Consider the following 15,723-nt stretch of genomic DNA (forward strand, 5'->3'; position numbering starts at 1 on the left):
GTGGTTCAAATGACTCTGAGCACAATGGGACTCAACTGCTGTGGTCATTAGTCCCCTAGAACTTAGAACTACTTAAACGTAACTAACCTAAGGACACCACACACATCCATGCCCGAGGCAGGATTCGAACCTGCGACCGTAGCAGTCGCACGGTTCCGGACTGAGCGCCTAGAACCGCGAGACCACCGCGGCCGGCTGCAAATCGTGGTCTGGAGAGTTATGTGCCTAGTAAGTGGATAAAGGATGGAAAAGGCCCACCATGGTTTAATAACGAAATTCGGCGGATGCAGAGGGAGCTGAGGTTGTCGTACTCTCGGTTCGAAAGGGAACGCACAAATGACGAAAAGCAAAAGTTAGTAGATATTTGTGTCTATGTGAAAAAATTTAAGGAACATGGTATCGCTTTCACTGGGTAATGGTACTTCGCAAAGCTGGAGAAAATGACACCGTATGCCGTCCAGAGTGGCTGAGCGGTTCTAGGCGCTACAGTCTGGAACCGCGCAACCGCTACGGTCGCACCTTCGAATCCTGCCTCGGGCATAGATGTGTGTGATGTCCTTAGGTTACTTAGGTTTAAGTAGTTCTAAGTTCTAGGGGACTGATGGCCTCAGATATAAAGTCCCATAGTGCTCAGAGTCATTTGAACCATTTTTGAGAAGATCTATTTGCGAAACATCTGGCAGAGAACCCGAGAAAATTCTGGTCGTATGTAAAATCGCTAACGTATAAGGCTTCCACGCAGTCCTTTGTTGACCAGTATGGTGTGGCATATGAGGAAAGGGACACGAAAGTTGAAGTTTTAAATTTCACTTTCAAGAAATGGGGCAAACAGGAGAATCATACAAACATACCGTAATTTGACCATCGGACACGGCCGGTCCACAACAGCGATGCCCATCCACTGTAGCCTAAAGCTGTGTAATCAAAGCCAACATAGCCTGGAGCTGAAAGCGAAGTGTCTCCAACTCAGCTCACACCTGCGCACATAAATCACAGTCCTTATCCATACTAAAGATGGAGGAAAATTACACTGCAAAGACAAAAAAAAAAAAACGACTATCGACACGCGCTATGAAACTCTGCTACAGACACTGAAATAAACGCAAGAACTTGTCTAATATAATAAATTAACAGACAGAGATTATAAAAGTAAACTACTGAAGAACGCAGGTGAGACTAAATAATTCGTTCCTGTTTAGGAACTCGTAAATGTCACACAATCCACTACTTTCCTACACAAATGACAACACGAGAAGTGTGTCAGCTAAATATTAAATGTTGAATAAAACCCATGAAAGTCTATCCTGATGTGAATTGCTCGGCTCTAAGTGTTTCACACTTGTGCAGCGCACTATATGCAAAATGTTTTCGTTGCAGCGATAAAATGAACTTTATTGCAATTCCATAAGTAACAGCAGAAGGAACTATGAAAGAGACATATTGTCCCAAGCTAAGATCATTGTGCAAGAAGAATGACGCACTGTTACAGGACAGTAGACGCTCTGAGTGTCCTGCAGACACAGTTCGCTGTGGTACAGTGCGAGAGTGAAATGGCGCAGCAACTTGAAACGAACTCCAACGTCGAATTACTCGGGGCAGTACGATTCTAGTGGGCAAAACGTCTAATTTGCATACAGATTAACATTAAATTCTGGTGGGATGTGGGCCAAATGCAATGTTGCGTCCAACCATAGTGAGGTGGTGACGACAGTTTGAGCAAAGCCGCACAGATGTGGCCGATCGCTGATCGGAAGGTGGTCCATCGACTTCCAAGTCGACCATAGACGACAGTGTGAAGGCAGTCGAGGAAATGATTTACAGCGAAGGAAGATTTTTGCGACGACGAAGCAATTTACACAGCGGTTCTGGAATGGCTCCTTGACCAAGGAGCTGATTTTGGGGAACTGAATGTCTGGTAAAACGCCCCGAGGGTTGTTTACGGAGTTTTCATGTCTACACTCCTGAAAATTTAAATAAGAACACCGTGAATTCATTCTCCCAGGAAGGGGAAACTTTATTGACACATTCCTGGGGTCAGATACATCACATGATCACACTGACAGAACCACAGGCCCATAGACACAGGCAACAGAGCATGCACAATATCGGCACTAGTACAGTGTATATCCACCTTTCGCAACAATGCAGGCTGCTATTCTCCCATGGACACGATCGTAGAGATGCTGGATGTAGTCCTGTGGAACGGCTTGCCATGCCATTTCCACCTGGCGCCTCAGTTGGACCAGCGTTCGTGCTGGACGTGCAGACCGCGTGAGACGACGCTTCATCCAGTCCCAAACATGCTCAATGGGGGACAGATCCGGAGATCTTGCTGGCCAGGGTAGTTGACTTACACCTTCTAGAGCACGTTGGGTGGCACGGGATACATGCGGACGTGCATTGTCCTGTTGGAACAGCAAGTTCCCTTGCTGGTCTAGGAATGGTAGAACGATGGGTTCGATGACGGTTTGGATGTACCGTGCACTATTCAGTGTCCCCTCGACGATCACCAGAGGTGTACGGCCAGTGTAGGAGATCGCTCCCCACACCATGATGCCGGGTGTTGGCCCTGTGTGCCTCGGTCGTATACAGTCCTGATTGTGGCGCTCACCTGCACGGCGCCAAACACGCATACGACCATCATTGGCACCAAGGCAGAAGCGACTCTCATCGCTGAAGACGACACGTCTCCATTCGTCCCTCCATTCACGCCTGTCGCGACACCACTGGAGGCGGGCTGCACGATGTTGGGGCGTGAGCGGAAGACGGCCTAACGGTGTGCGGGACCGTAGCCCAGCTTCATGGAGACGGTTGTGAATGGTCCTCGCCGATACCCCAGTGTCCCTAATTTGCTGGAAAGTGGCGGTGCGGTCCCCTACGGCACTGCGTAGGATCCTACGGTCTTGGCGTGCATCCGTGCGTCGCTGCGGTCCGGTCCCAGGTCGACGGGCACGTGCACCTTCCGCCGACCACTGGCGACAACATCGATGTACTGTGGAGACCTCACGCCCCACGTGTTTAGCAATTCGGCGGTACGTCCACCCGGCCTCCCGCATGCCCACTATACGCCCTCGCTCAAAGTCCGTCAATTGCACATACGGTTCACGTCCACGCTGTCGCGGCATGCTACCAGTGTTAAAGCCTGCGATGGAGCTCCGTATGCCACGGCAAACTGGCTGACACTGACGGCGGCGGTGCACAAATGCTGCGCAGCTAGCGCCATTCGACGGCCAACACCGCGGTTCCTGGTGTGTCCGCTGTGCCGTGCGTGTGATCATTGCTTGTACAGCCCTCTCGCAGTGTCCGGAGCAAGTATGGTGGGTCTGACACACCGGTGTCAATGTGTTCTTTTTTCCATTTCCAGGAGTGTATATTGCAAAATAGTGTTATGTACTTGTGTCGGTTGGAACTGTAATGCAGCATTTAATAAAAGTCACTTGGCCTGCCATAATAAAGTGTAACTTACTTTTTTGAAGGCCTCATAATGAAGTTTTCTGGCAATATTTTCAGATATAATAACTGACAAACATTTTGTGGTACTTACACAAATGTACTGATGTATTTCAGTTGTCAGTTTGCAAATAAAATCCGTCAAAGTAACCCTGAAAAATGTCATTACAGGAATGAAAAACGAGGTTGATTTACGATGTAGACTATCTGCTACATGCTCCAGTAAAGAGCACCAAGTTGACTCAGAAGAAGTTTTTATAATTTAGTATTTCAGTCTTGTTTGGTCCCAGTACAAATCATTGACCACCATTATTTTTATTACAAAATCTAAGCTCAGGATAGAGGAAGATTAACAACGTTGTTTTATATTCGGTCTATAGTTGATATGTTAAGATTCCTTATCTATATGTATTGAACCTATGTGAAATAGATAAATAATTTAAAGCCACTATATGCGCTATATATACCCTGTTTTCTCTGCATATATGAGTTTATATTTGTACCAAGCTGTTTGTAGTATGACTAAATAAATCCTACCCAAATAATAATAGTAATAATAATAATAATAATAATAATACTAAAAGTGCAACAAAATAAAGACCCAAAGTGCGTGTTGCCTGTCTTGCTAACGCCTTCTTCACATTACACTTTCCCTACACTGCGCTGATTAAAGCCGATTTGACAGCTGAACATACAGGTTGACTCATAAAGAAAAACAGATTTCAGTTGTTTATTACAGACATGTCACTGGATAGAGGAAGATTGAAAGTTTGACGTTCGCACAGACACTATACCATACACTCAACATGAGCTCGAGAAACATTGAAACGTTAGCCCATTTCGTAGCACACGCTAATCACCCGATTCCAGTTTACTGAAGTGACAGCTTCCACAATTTATGAGATACTGAAGAGTTGCTGCCATAGGTGGGACAAAGATTCTTTTTTTATGCATTCCCAGAGACCTGGGATGCCATAAACAATAAGATCTTGTTGTCCACCATTTCATTCCAGCGTTGTGGGACGCTGTCGTTAAAATAACGCTGAACCTAAAGCTCAAAAAGAGGCCGGCCGCCTCGTGAATAAAAACAGTCATTGGAATCTTCGTCAAGTCGAGGAAACAACCAATTCTGCTTCATGTTCAGATATGACATTCCTGTCACAAGAATGAGATTTTCACTCTGCAGCGGAGTGTGCGCTGATATGAAACTTCCTGGCAGATTAAAACTGTTTTAATCTGCCAGGAAGTTTCATATCAGCGCACACTCCACTGCAGAGTGAAAATCTCTTTCTGGAAACATCCCCCAGGCTGTGGCTAAGCCATGTCTCCGCTATATCTTTTCTTTCAGGAGTGCTAGTTCTGCTAGGTTCGCAGGAGAGCTTCTGTAAGGTTTGGAAGGTAGGAGACGAGATACTGGCAGAAGTAAAGCCGTGAGTACCGGGCGTGAGTCGTGCTTCGGTAGCTCAGGTGGTAGAGCACTTGCCCGCGAAAGGCAAAGGTCCCGAGTTCGAGTCTTGGTCGGGCACACAGTTTTACTCTGCCAGGAAGTTTCATTCCTGTCACAGTTTCCTCCGCATTACGCAAAGGTCCATAAACACTTCGAACAGAAACGGCACAAAACACTTTCAGTTTCTGTGTTCGACGACGACTACAGGATTTTGTGATCCCAAATTCATACATTATGGCGATTCGTCTGAAGAGTTGAGTCGCTCAGAAAAAGTATCCTCTGCTTTCTATTGGAGAAATGAAACCTAAAATTCGTACCTTCCGTTACAGTCGCCGGGACGCAATTGCTGCAGCAACTGCAACTTTCAAGGCTTTCTATGCATATGTCGTTTCAGAACGAGCCACACCGGTGTTGAGGAAGTTGAAGTTCCCGGCCCGGCCGGCTCGTGGGCTACTGAGACCTCAGTGTGAACGCATCTCGGGTACGCTCCACCTTTTCAACACACGTGCGTAGCCAACCAGTGCTCTTCCCTGTGCATAAGCAACCAACTTCCAAGAATTTTGTATGCCAGTCATAAATATGCATGAGCCGAGGCGCCTTCTTGCTTTATCGGCGGCGAAATACACGTTGCACGTGAACAATGGACTGACGTCGCGCGAATTCCAACGGACAAAATGATTTCTCTTGTGATGCAGTCGCCATGTTGTTGCAAACAAACAGCGCAACTGTCTCAAAACTTTGAACCTACCTCTGTCCAGTGCCATGCGCAATGTGTAATAAACAAGTGAAATCTGTTCTTTCTTTTTGAACCACCAGGTATAAAGGGGCAACCAGCATTTTCGTCAGACTAACGACCTCAAAAGGAAAAGATGTGAGGTGTGGCAAATGTATCTAACGTCCAGTAGCCCATATGCATTTTTTTTTACGTGTAACGACGTATGTTTAATGTTATGGACGAGAAAGAAGAGCAAGAACTGTTGGCTAAGTGGTTAGCGTTTGGGTTTCATACGTCCAAAGCTACTCACATCGTCATTCGGCGATATCACTCGAGATTTACTACATTTCCTCTAGCCGCTTCAAGCAAATGCCGGAATGGTTAACCCGAAAACTTTACTATTCATTTAATGGTACATTTTTGCCTGATCCGAACACCGACGAGACGTCAAAACCAAGTTTCCCCGTCTGGCATCTACAGCTTCGCAACGCTGGCTGACGCTCCAGCACAGCTCTAGAAATTATTTTAATCAGGTGGTAAGTTTTTGGATCGGGATCCTTAATCGGTAGTGTGCTTCCTAGGAATCAAGTATGCGTTATCTTACTTCCTTCCTGTTGCTTACTAAAATCATTCACTATTTTATTTAAAGATGAAGAGTGAAGAGTATTAGCAATGCCTAATAGAGTCAGTCCCACGATTAGCATCCATATCCATCCGTATTTCTAAGTTTAGCTTGTCTCCCTCAAGTAATGAACGTATGCTATGATCAACAACGCTAAACAGTTTCGTTCACTACATTAGCCTTAAATAATCCGACGATAAATGCATCGTGATCAAACGCTTGAGGTTCACAAAATAACTGCTAGTTACGTTTACAATAATAGTAATCAGTGTTGCAACAGAGCTTAATGTGCAGCCGCGGCAGAATGAGGAAATTCGCTGACCTTGCAGCGTAATCATGCAAATCAGAGTTAAGAAGATTTAAGTAATTCATTTTACACCTTTTTTGTGTCTGGTCTCAGAGCGAATAGGAAGACTGAAGATCATGGTTTCAGGAACACGCAAATAAATGTTTAGAATATAAATTGTCATCTTATTTCTAGTACTTAGATACAAAATGCTACGAAAGGAGGAAGATTAATACGTACAGCCGACGACGATATAGTCTGGACATATATGTTGCAGGGTCTTGACCTTCTAAAGCCTAAAAAAACATGTGTAACATACTCTACTGAACATACAAATCTCCTGATTTTGTTGGTAATGGACATAAGGCGATCTGTTAGTGTAGCACTCATGACGAATGATTTATATACGAAAGCGGTTAACAGAACTATTCCCTTCGGACGTACATTTACTGCTGTTTGGAAAACATGCACACACCTGAGATGGAGTTAAAATTTAACAGCGTATATTCTCAGTTACTGCATCTACATTATGGATTGATGAAACTAGTTCCAAGTGATTTAGTGAAGCAGTATTCGATGTTCGTTGCACCGGTTTGGTGGAACTAAATAGACTCATGCTGGGACCACGGTACGCGTCACTCCATTGAAGATGTCTGTCTTCTAAACAGTCGCTGCGTTAGCCGTACTGGCAAAGAAATAGAAGACGATAAAGAGAAGGCCGTATTTCCGTATTTTATTTTCCTAAAAGGTTTCATCATGAAAGTTCGTATAACTCTTGCTCCTTTCTGTTGTTGTTGTGGTCTTCAGTCCAGAGACTGGTTTGATGCAGCACTCCATGCTACTCTATCCTTTGCAAGCTTCTTCATCTCCCAGTACCTACTGCAATCTACATCCTTCTGAATTTCTTTACTGTATTCATCTCCTGGTCTCCCTCTACGATTTTTACCCTCCGCGCTGCCCTCCAACACTAAATTGGTGATTCCTTGATGCCTCAGAATATGTCCTACCCACCTACCCTTCTTCTAGTCAGATTGTGCCACAAATTTCTCTTCTCCCCAATTCTATTCAATACCTCCTCATTAGTTACGTGATCTACCCATCTAATCTTCAGTGTTCTTCTGTAGCAACACGTATCGAAAGCTCTATTCTCTACTTGTCTAAATTATCTATCGTCAACGTTAACTTCCATACATGGCTATACTCCATACAAATACTTTCCGAAAAGAGTTACTGACACTTAAATCTATACTAGATATTAACAAATATCTCTTCTTCAGAAACGCTTTCCTTGTCATTACCAGTCTACATTTTATATCCTCTCTACTTCGACCATCATCAATTATTTTTCTCCCCTAATAGCAAAACTCATTTACTACTTTAAGTGTCTCATTTCCTAATCTAATACCCTCAGCGTCACCCGACTTAAGTCGACTACATTCCATTATACTTGTTTTGCTTTTGTTGATGTTCATCTTGTATCCTCCTTTCAAGACACTGTCCATTCCGTTCAACTGCTCTTCCAAGTCCTTTGCTGTCTCTGACTGAATTATATTGTCATCGGCGAACCTCAAAGTTTTTATTTCTTCTCCCTGGATTTTAATACCTACTCCGAACTTTTCTTTTGTTTCCTTTATTGCTTGCTCAATATACAAATTGAATAACATCGGGGATAGGCTACAACCCTGTCTCTCTCCCTTCCCAACCATAGCTTCCCTTTCATGCCCCTCGACTCTTATAACTGCCATCTGGTTTCTGTACAAATTGTAAATAGCCTTTCGCTCCCTGTATTTTATCCCTGCCACCTTCAGAATTTGAAAGAGAGTATTCCAGTCAACATTGTCAAAAGCTTTCTCTAAGTCTACAAATGCTAGAAACGTAGGTTTGCCTTTCCTTAATCTATTTTCTAAAATAAGTCGTAGTGTAAGTATTGCCTCATGTGTTCCAACATTTCTACGGAATCCAATCTGATCTTCCCCGAGGTTAGCTTCTACCATTCTGTAAAGAATTCGTGTTAGTATTTTGCAGCCGTGGCTTATTAAGCTGATAGTTCGGTAATTTTCACACCTGTCAACATCTGCTTTCTTTGGGATTGGAATTATTATATTCTGCTTGAAGTCTGTGGGTATTTCGCCTGTCTCATACGTCTTTCTCACCAGATGGTAGAGTTTTGTCAGAGCTGGCTCTCCCAAGGCTATCAGTAGTTCTAATTGATGTCTACTCCCGGGGCCTTGTTTCGACTGAGGTCTTTCAGTGCTCTGTCAAACTCTTCACGCAGTGTCATACCGCCCATTTCATCTTCATCTACATCCTCTTCCATATCCATAATATTGTCCTCAAGAATATCGCTCTTGTGTAGACCTTCTATATACTCCTTCCACCTTTCTGCTTTCCCTTCTTTGCTTAGAACTGGATTTCCATCTGAGCTCTTGATATTCATGCAAGTGGTTCTCTTTTCTCCAAAGATCTCTTTAATTTGCCTGTAGGCAGTATCTATTTTACCCCTAGTGAGATAAGCCTCTACATCCTTACATTTGTCCTCTAGCCATCCCTGCTTAGCCATTTTGCAATTCCTGTCGATCTCATTTTTGAGACGTTTGTATTCCTTTTTGCCTGCTTTATTTACTGCATTTTTATATTTTCTTCTTTCATCAATTAAATTCAATACTTCTTCTGTTACCCAAGGATTTCTACTAGCCCTTGTCTTTTTACCTATTTGATCCTCTGCTGCCTTCACTAGTTCACCCCTCAGAGCTACCCATTCTTCTTCTACTGTACTTCTTTCCCCCATTCGTGTCAATTGTTCCCTTATGCTCTCCCTGAAACTCTGTACAATCTCTGGTTTAGTCAGTTTATCCAGGTCCCATCTCCTTAAATTCCCACCTTTTTGCAGTTTCTTCAGTTTTAATCTACAGGTCATAACCAATAGATTGTGGTCAGAGTCCACATCTGCCCCTGCAATGTCTTACAATTTAATAGATGGTTCCTAAATCTCTATCTTACCATTATATAATATATCTGAAACCTTTCAGTATCTCCAGGCTTCTTCCATGCATACAACCTCCTTTCTATCATCGGACAAATTTTGATGAGCTTGTTTTGAGGCAAGTGATCACGAAATAGGAAATCAACTGAAATCGCTCATCAGAGGAGCTGCATGAGATAGTGCGACATTCTACGCATTTTAGTCGCGCTCTTTCAAGTATCAGTTTATCGTACTTCGCTGGAGCAACTGATGGTACCAAGCTATTGGAAAAGAAGTGCACGTCATTCCCATATTCAAGATGGGTCGTCGGATAGATGCACATAATTATACGCCTATATTACTGACGTCAATCTGTTGTAGAACTGTTAAACATGTTTTATGCTCATGCATTACTACGTTTTTGGAGAAAGAAAATATGTGGAAGAGTCTTGTACAGACAGAGAGGGATAACGTCAGAACCTCAATGAGTCTACAAGCAGACGAGTCTGGTGGCTGTAGGACGGACGCCACGTCAGAAGACTGTGAGAGGAACTCATAAATAACGGGGGATAGTCGATTAGCAGTATAGAGACTAACAGTGTCCTAAAAACTATGTTAGTTGTAGTATACTGTGTATAAACAGGCGAAGAAATCCATTACTGTTCGACTACGCCACTGGCGAAAAATTCCTGGAAACAGCAATTTTGGTAAAATATCTAGGATTAACCTAAACCTTTCTGTTCGAGCTCTGATTTCTCTTATTTTATTTTGATGATCATTCCTACCTATGTAGGTTGGGCTCAACAAAATATTTTCGCATTTGGAAGAGAAAGTTGGTGACTGAAATTTCGTAAAAAGGTCTCGCCGCGACGAAAAACGTCTTTGCTGTAATGACTTCCATCCCAACTCGTGTATCATATCTGCCACACTCTCTCCCCTATAACGTGATAATACAAAACGAGCTGCCCTTTTTTGCACCCTTTCGATGTCCTCCGTCAATCCCACCTGGTAAGGATCCCACACCGCGCAGCAATATTCTAACAGAGGACGAACGAGTGTAGTGTAAGCTGTCTCTTTAGTGGACTTGTTGCATCTTCTAAGTGTCCTGCCAATGAAACGCAACCTTTGGCTCGCCTTTCCGACAATATTATCTATGTGGTCCTTCCAACTGAAGTTGTTCGTAATTTTAACACCCAGGTACTTAGTTGAATTGACAACCTTGAGAATTGTACTATTTATCGAGTAATCGAATTACAACGCCTTTCTTTTGGAACTCATGTGGATCATCTCACACTTTTCGTTATTTAGCGTCAACTGCCACCTGACACACCATACAGCAATCTTTTCTAAATCGCTTTGCAACTGATACTGGTCTTCGGATGACCTTACTAGACGGTAAATTACAGCATCATCTGCGAACAATCTAAGAGAACTGCTCAGATTGTCACCCAGGTCATTTATATAGATCAGGAACAGCAGAGGTCCCAGGACGCTTCCCTGGGGAACACCTGATATCACTTCAGTTTTACTCGATGATTTGCCGTCTATTACTACGAACTGCGACCTTCCTGACAGGAAATCACGAACCCAGTCGCACAACTGAGACGATACCCCACAGCTCCGCAGCTTGATTAGAAGTCGCTTGTGAGGAGCGGTGTCAAAAGCTTTCCGGAAATCTAGAAATACGGAATCAACTTGAGATCCCCTGTCGATAGCGGCCATTACTTCGTGTGAATAAAGAGCTAGCTGCGTTGCACAAGAGCGATGTTTTCTGAAGCCATGATGATTACGTGTCAATAGATCGTTCCCTTCGAGGTGATTCATAATGTTTGAAAACAGTATATGCTCCAAAACCCTACTGCAAACCGACGTCAATGATATAGGTCTGTAGTTAAATGGATTAATCCTACTACCCTTCTTGAACACTGGTGCGACCTGCGCAATTTTCCAATCTGTAGGTACAGATCTATCGGTGAGCGAGCGGTTGTATATGAGTGCTAAGTAGGGAGCTATAGTATCAGCGTAATCTGAAAGGAACCTAATCGGTATACAATCTGGACCTGAAGACTTGCCCGTATCAAGCGATTTGAGTTGCTTCGCAACCCCGAAGGTATCTACTTCTAAGAAACTCATGCTAGCAGATGTTCGTGTTTCAAATTCTGGAATATTCCATTCGTCTTCCCTGGTGAAGGAATTTCGGAAAACTGCGTTCAATAACTCCGCTTTAGCGGCACAGTCGTCGATAACAGTACCATCGGCACTGCGCAGCGAAGGTATTGACTGCGTCTTTGCCGCTTGTGTACTTTACATATGACCAGAATTTCTTCGGATTTTCTACCAAATTTCGAGACAATGTTTCGTTGTGGAACCTATTAAAGGCATCTCGCATCGAAGTACGTTCCAAATTTCGCGCGTCTGTAAATTTTAGCCCATCTTCGGGATTTCGCGTTCTTCTGAACTTCGCATCCTTTTTCCGTTGCCTCTGCAACAGCGTTCGGACCTTTTTTGTGTACTACGGGGGATCCGTTCCATCTCTTACCAATTTATGAGGTATGAATATCTCAATTGCTGTTGCTGCTATATGTTTGAATTTGAGCCACATCTCGTCTACATTCGCATAGTCAGTTCGGAAGGATGTAGGTTGCAGTAGGTACTGGGAGATGAAGAAGCTTGCACAGGATAGAGTAGCATGGAGAGCTGCATCAAATCAGTCTCTGGACTGAAGACCACAATAACAACAACAACAACATGAAATGTCATATTCATGATCTATGGAACAAGTATTAATGTATGTATTAGGACACTAGTACTGTAATGAATTCAGGCACTATTACAGCTCCAAAAGAAATAGTAAACAATGCCTTTAACATTCGGATTCCCTAAATTTGCCTACTCTTTAAACGCCCAGAGGGGTCATTTTGACCCCTACCATTTAAAAAAAGTTTTTGGGACTATTATTTCAAAATTTTAAGTATTTATTATATTTTTATGTTTATAATATTTATAGCTATTTTAGATACATAGTTGTAGATAAAAAGAACTAACACAAATTATATTATTTATTGACATAGAAACAAATTTCACTGGACCTGGTAACACCCAAACAAGTGTAAGCAAGTGACAGGCTTTTCTTTGTTCTAAATTCATAACTATTGAACTTTTCATGTGCATAGAAATCTCAGCTACTTCATTGCTTTACACAACTGACACATTTGTATTCAGTTTCCTTTGTACATTTTCCACAAATCATTTTCTTACACTGCCATTGGCAATAGTTTTATTCTTTTTGCAGAATTTGAGAACTTGACATTTACAGTGCTTCTGTGGCATTTTGTTTCATTTTCATTGTTTTCATGCTTTCTGTGCTCATACGAGGAAAGTGACTTTTCACATTCTCGGAGTGTAGGTCATCTGCAAGCTGCTGAATAAAAGTCTTCTTTTTGATCTTCTTCCTAGTTACAGCTCTAAATACTACATATGCATTTATTCCTGTTAGATCAAGGATATAGTAAAAGATGTGCACTGGCCATCTTCTTGAGGAAGCCTTGACTGAATACTGCCTTGCCATTTTGTCTACTATGTCAACCCCAGATTTTGTTTTTTTGTAATAACATACACTTTGTGGAGTTTTTTCCTTGTTTGTATTTATGGTAACACTAGGATGAAGGGTGTGTGGTTTCCACACAAAAAGATAAGCCCCAGGAATCTTACCATAAGCTGTGAAGGCCTGTACTTCAGCAACCACTCCTCACACCATGAGCACAAATAGTTGGAAAAAAAAAGAAAAAAAAAGGAAAAAAAGTTTAAATGGCTCTGAACACTATGGGACTCAAAGGTGTGGTCATCAGTCCCCTAGAACTTAGAACTACTTAAACCTAACTAACCTAAGGACATCACACACATCCATGCCCGAGGCAGGATTCGAACCTGTGACCGTAGCAGTCGCACGGTTCCGGACTGCGCGCCTAGAACTGCGAGACCACCACAGCCGGCCAAATAATTGCAGTAAATGCTTCTAGTTCCTCTGTGGTCACTGACCAGCTGTCATTTCCTAGTACTCTGTGTGCCTCTGTTATAGTACATTTCAAGATTTGTTTGATTATGTAAATGTCTATGAACAACTGCCAAGCACTTGATACAAGTTCATCACTTATGTTTCTTTTTGCATGTGGAGTAGGCCCAGGAGATTTTCTCAAAATATTGTCCACCTTGTGAATTAGGCACTGCTTCCACCCAGACTGTTCCAGCAGGACCAACTTCTTTATGTCTTTATCAGACGATGAAGAAGCAGTCACATGTTCTACACTCAAAGGAACAGGATTATCTCCTGTTCTGCTACATGATTCGTCGTGATCTACAGAGCACAAATAATAGAACAAATTTAAGGAAGCCACTATAAAATCTATATTAAGTACAGTAACATTATATGTAGATAATAATAATGATGATTATAAATTAGTAGCAATAATAACAGTATTCTTACTAGACTGTAAACTTCCATTATCTGTATCTGAAGGATCATAGTCATTAGTATTAGATGATCCATTTTCTATCAATGTCTGCAATAAAAAGAATTCCTCTGAATTGTCAGAAAACAGTTTGCGACCATCTGAATCGCACTCCGTAACTCTTTGCAACTCTGCAAGAATCTCTTCATCTTGTAAATACTCTTTCCGATTTATTTCAATCTTCACGTCATGATCACCTTTGAAGGACTGAGTCTTAGAAGGGAATGACGATCAATGGTGAACCAAGTCCATTGTTGTCATTTCACATCGCAATAATGTGAACTAAAGTAAATTGTTGCACTACAGAGCAAAGTAAGAGCAAAGTAGCTGAGGCTTGATAATCCATGAGATAAATGTATGGCATAACTCTAAACAAAATTAGGTCAATATGACCCATCTGGGCATTAAAGGTAAAACTGGAAAAAGTGATGATCCATTAGGTAAAATGCACTGTTTTTGAATATAATTAAAGTACATGCCAAATAAAAAAATGTCATGAAAGTAAATTTCGCTTGAATCATTCTTCTTAAAAACTGAAAAAGGTCATTTTGACTCTTCTGGCCATTTGAGTGTTGACCTGCTGTCTGCCAACGGTCTTATTTTCAGTTTTAAAAAGATGTAGCTATTCAGTTCTGCACATCTGTAAATACTTCACCAATGAAAAGTGTAACACATGGTGAGAAAATAATAAATAGGGTGCAAACTTCAAAATTTTTGGGTGTCCATATTGATGAGAATTTAAACTGGAATAAGCTAATTTTGCAACTCCTAAAACAACTTAGTTCAATCAAATTTTCACTTAGAATCACTGAAAATCTTAGAGAGAGGTAAATCACTAATTTCAGATGTTACACATATTTTCATTCAATAATGTCATATGAAATAATGGTCTTGGGTAACTCATCTTTAATGAAGAATTCCTCCATTGTTCAAAAAAGTGCTGTAAGAATAATATTTAGTAGTCACCCACAATCATCTCATAGACATCTGTTTAAGAAGATGAGCATTCTGACTTCTGCTTCACGCTATGTTTGTTCCCTCATGAAATTTGCTGTACATAATCCATTGCAGTTCAAAATGAACAATCATGTACATAAGTACAATACCAGAAGGGGTTCACAATGCTACAATTAAAATTTATGATCATTTACCCAGTGATATAATATGTCTGACAGACAGAAAAATAAAGTTACATAACAAGCTGCAAAAATTTCCTTTTAACACTTTCTTCTATTGTATAGGAGAATTTCTAGTATTTTAATGTGTAAAAGGTGGTGAGTAGCAATTACTGACTCTTATCTGCATATTTTTTAAAAAGTCTTGTAAATGTTCTGCATCATCAATATCATCAATATTTGTAAATTAACTTTGGATGTGAATGTAAAATAAATCATTCCACGTCATTATGAGTTATCATGCAAATGGTCCACAGAATATGTCCACCTTGTTACTGGTTTTACAAGGTTTATAGATTAGTGCCTAAGATTACTTTACCTCTGCTGGCATAATACTCTATTCTATCATACTCATCTTGCAATGTTTCCATTCATAAGTACTATCAGAAAAATATTGAGGTAGGCTTATTGTAACATCCAGTAATTGCAGATGTTCCTGTCAACCTCAGGTACATTTTGCAAATGTTCTTTTCATCAACCTTGGGTCTTCTATAGATAAGCCTCTTGTGCATAAGATATCACACTGTCATGGGTCCATTGATAATATTCACCTTGGCT

This window comes from Schistocerca gregaria, chromosome 6 (genome assembly GCF_023897955.1).
Source record: "Schistocerca gregaria isolate iqSchGreg1 chromosome 6, iqSchGreg1.2, whole genome shotgun sequence".
In the NCBI taxonomy this organism is placed as follows: Eukaryota; Metazoa; Arthropoda; class Insecta; order Orthoptera; family Acrididae; genus Schistocerca; species Schistocerca gregaria.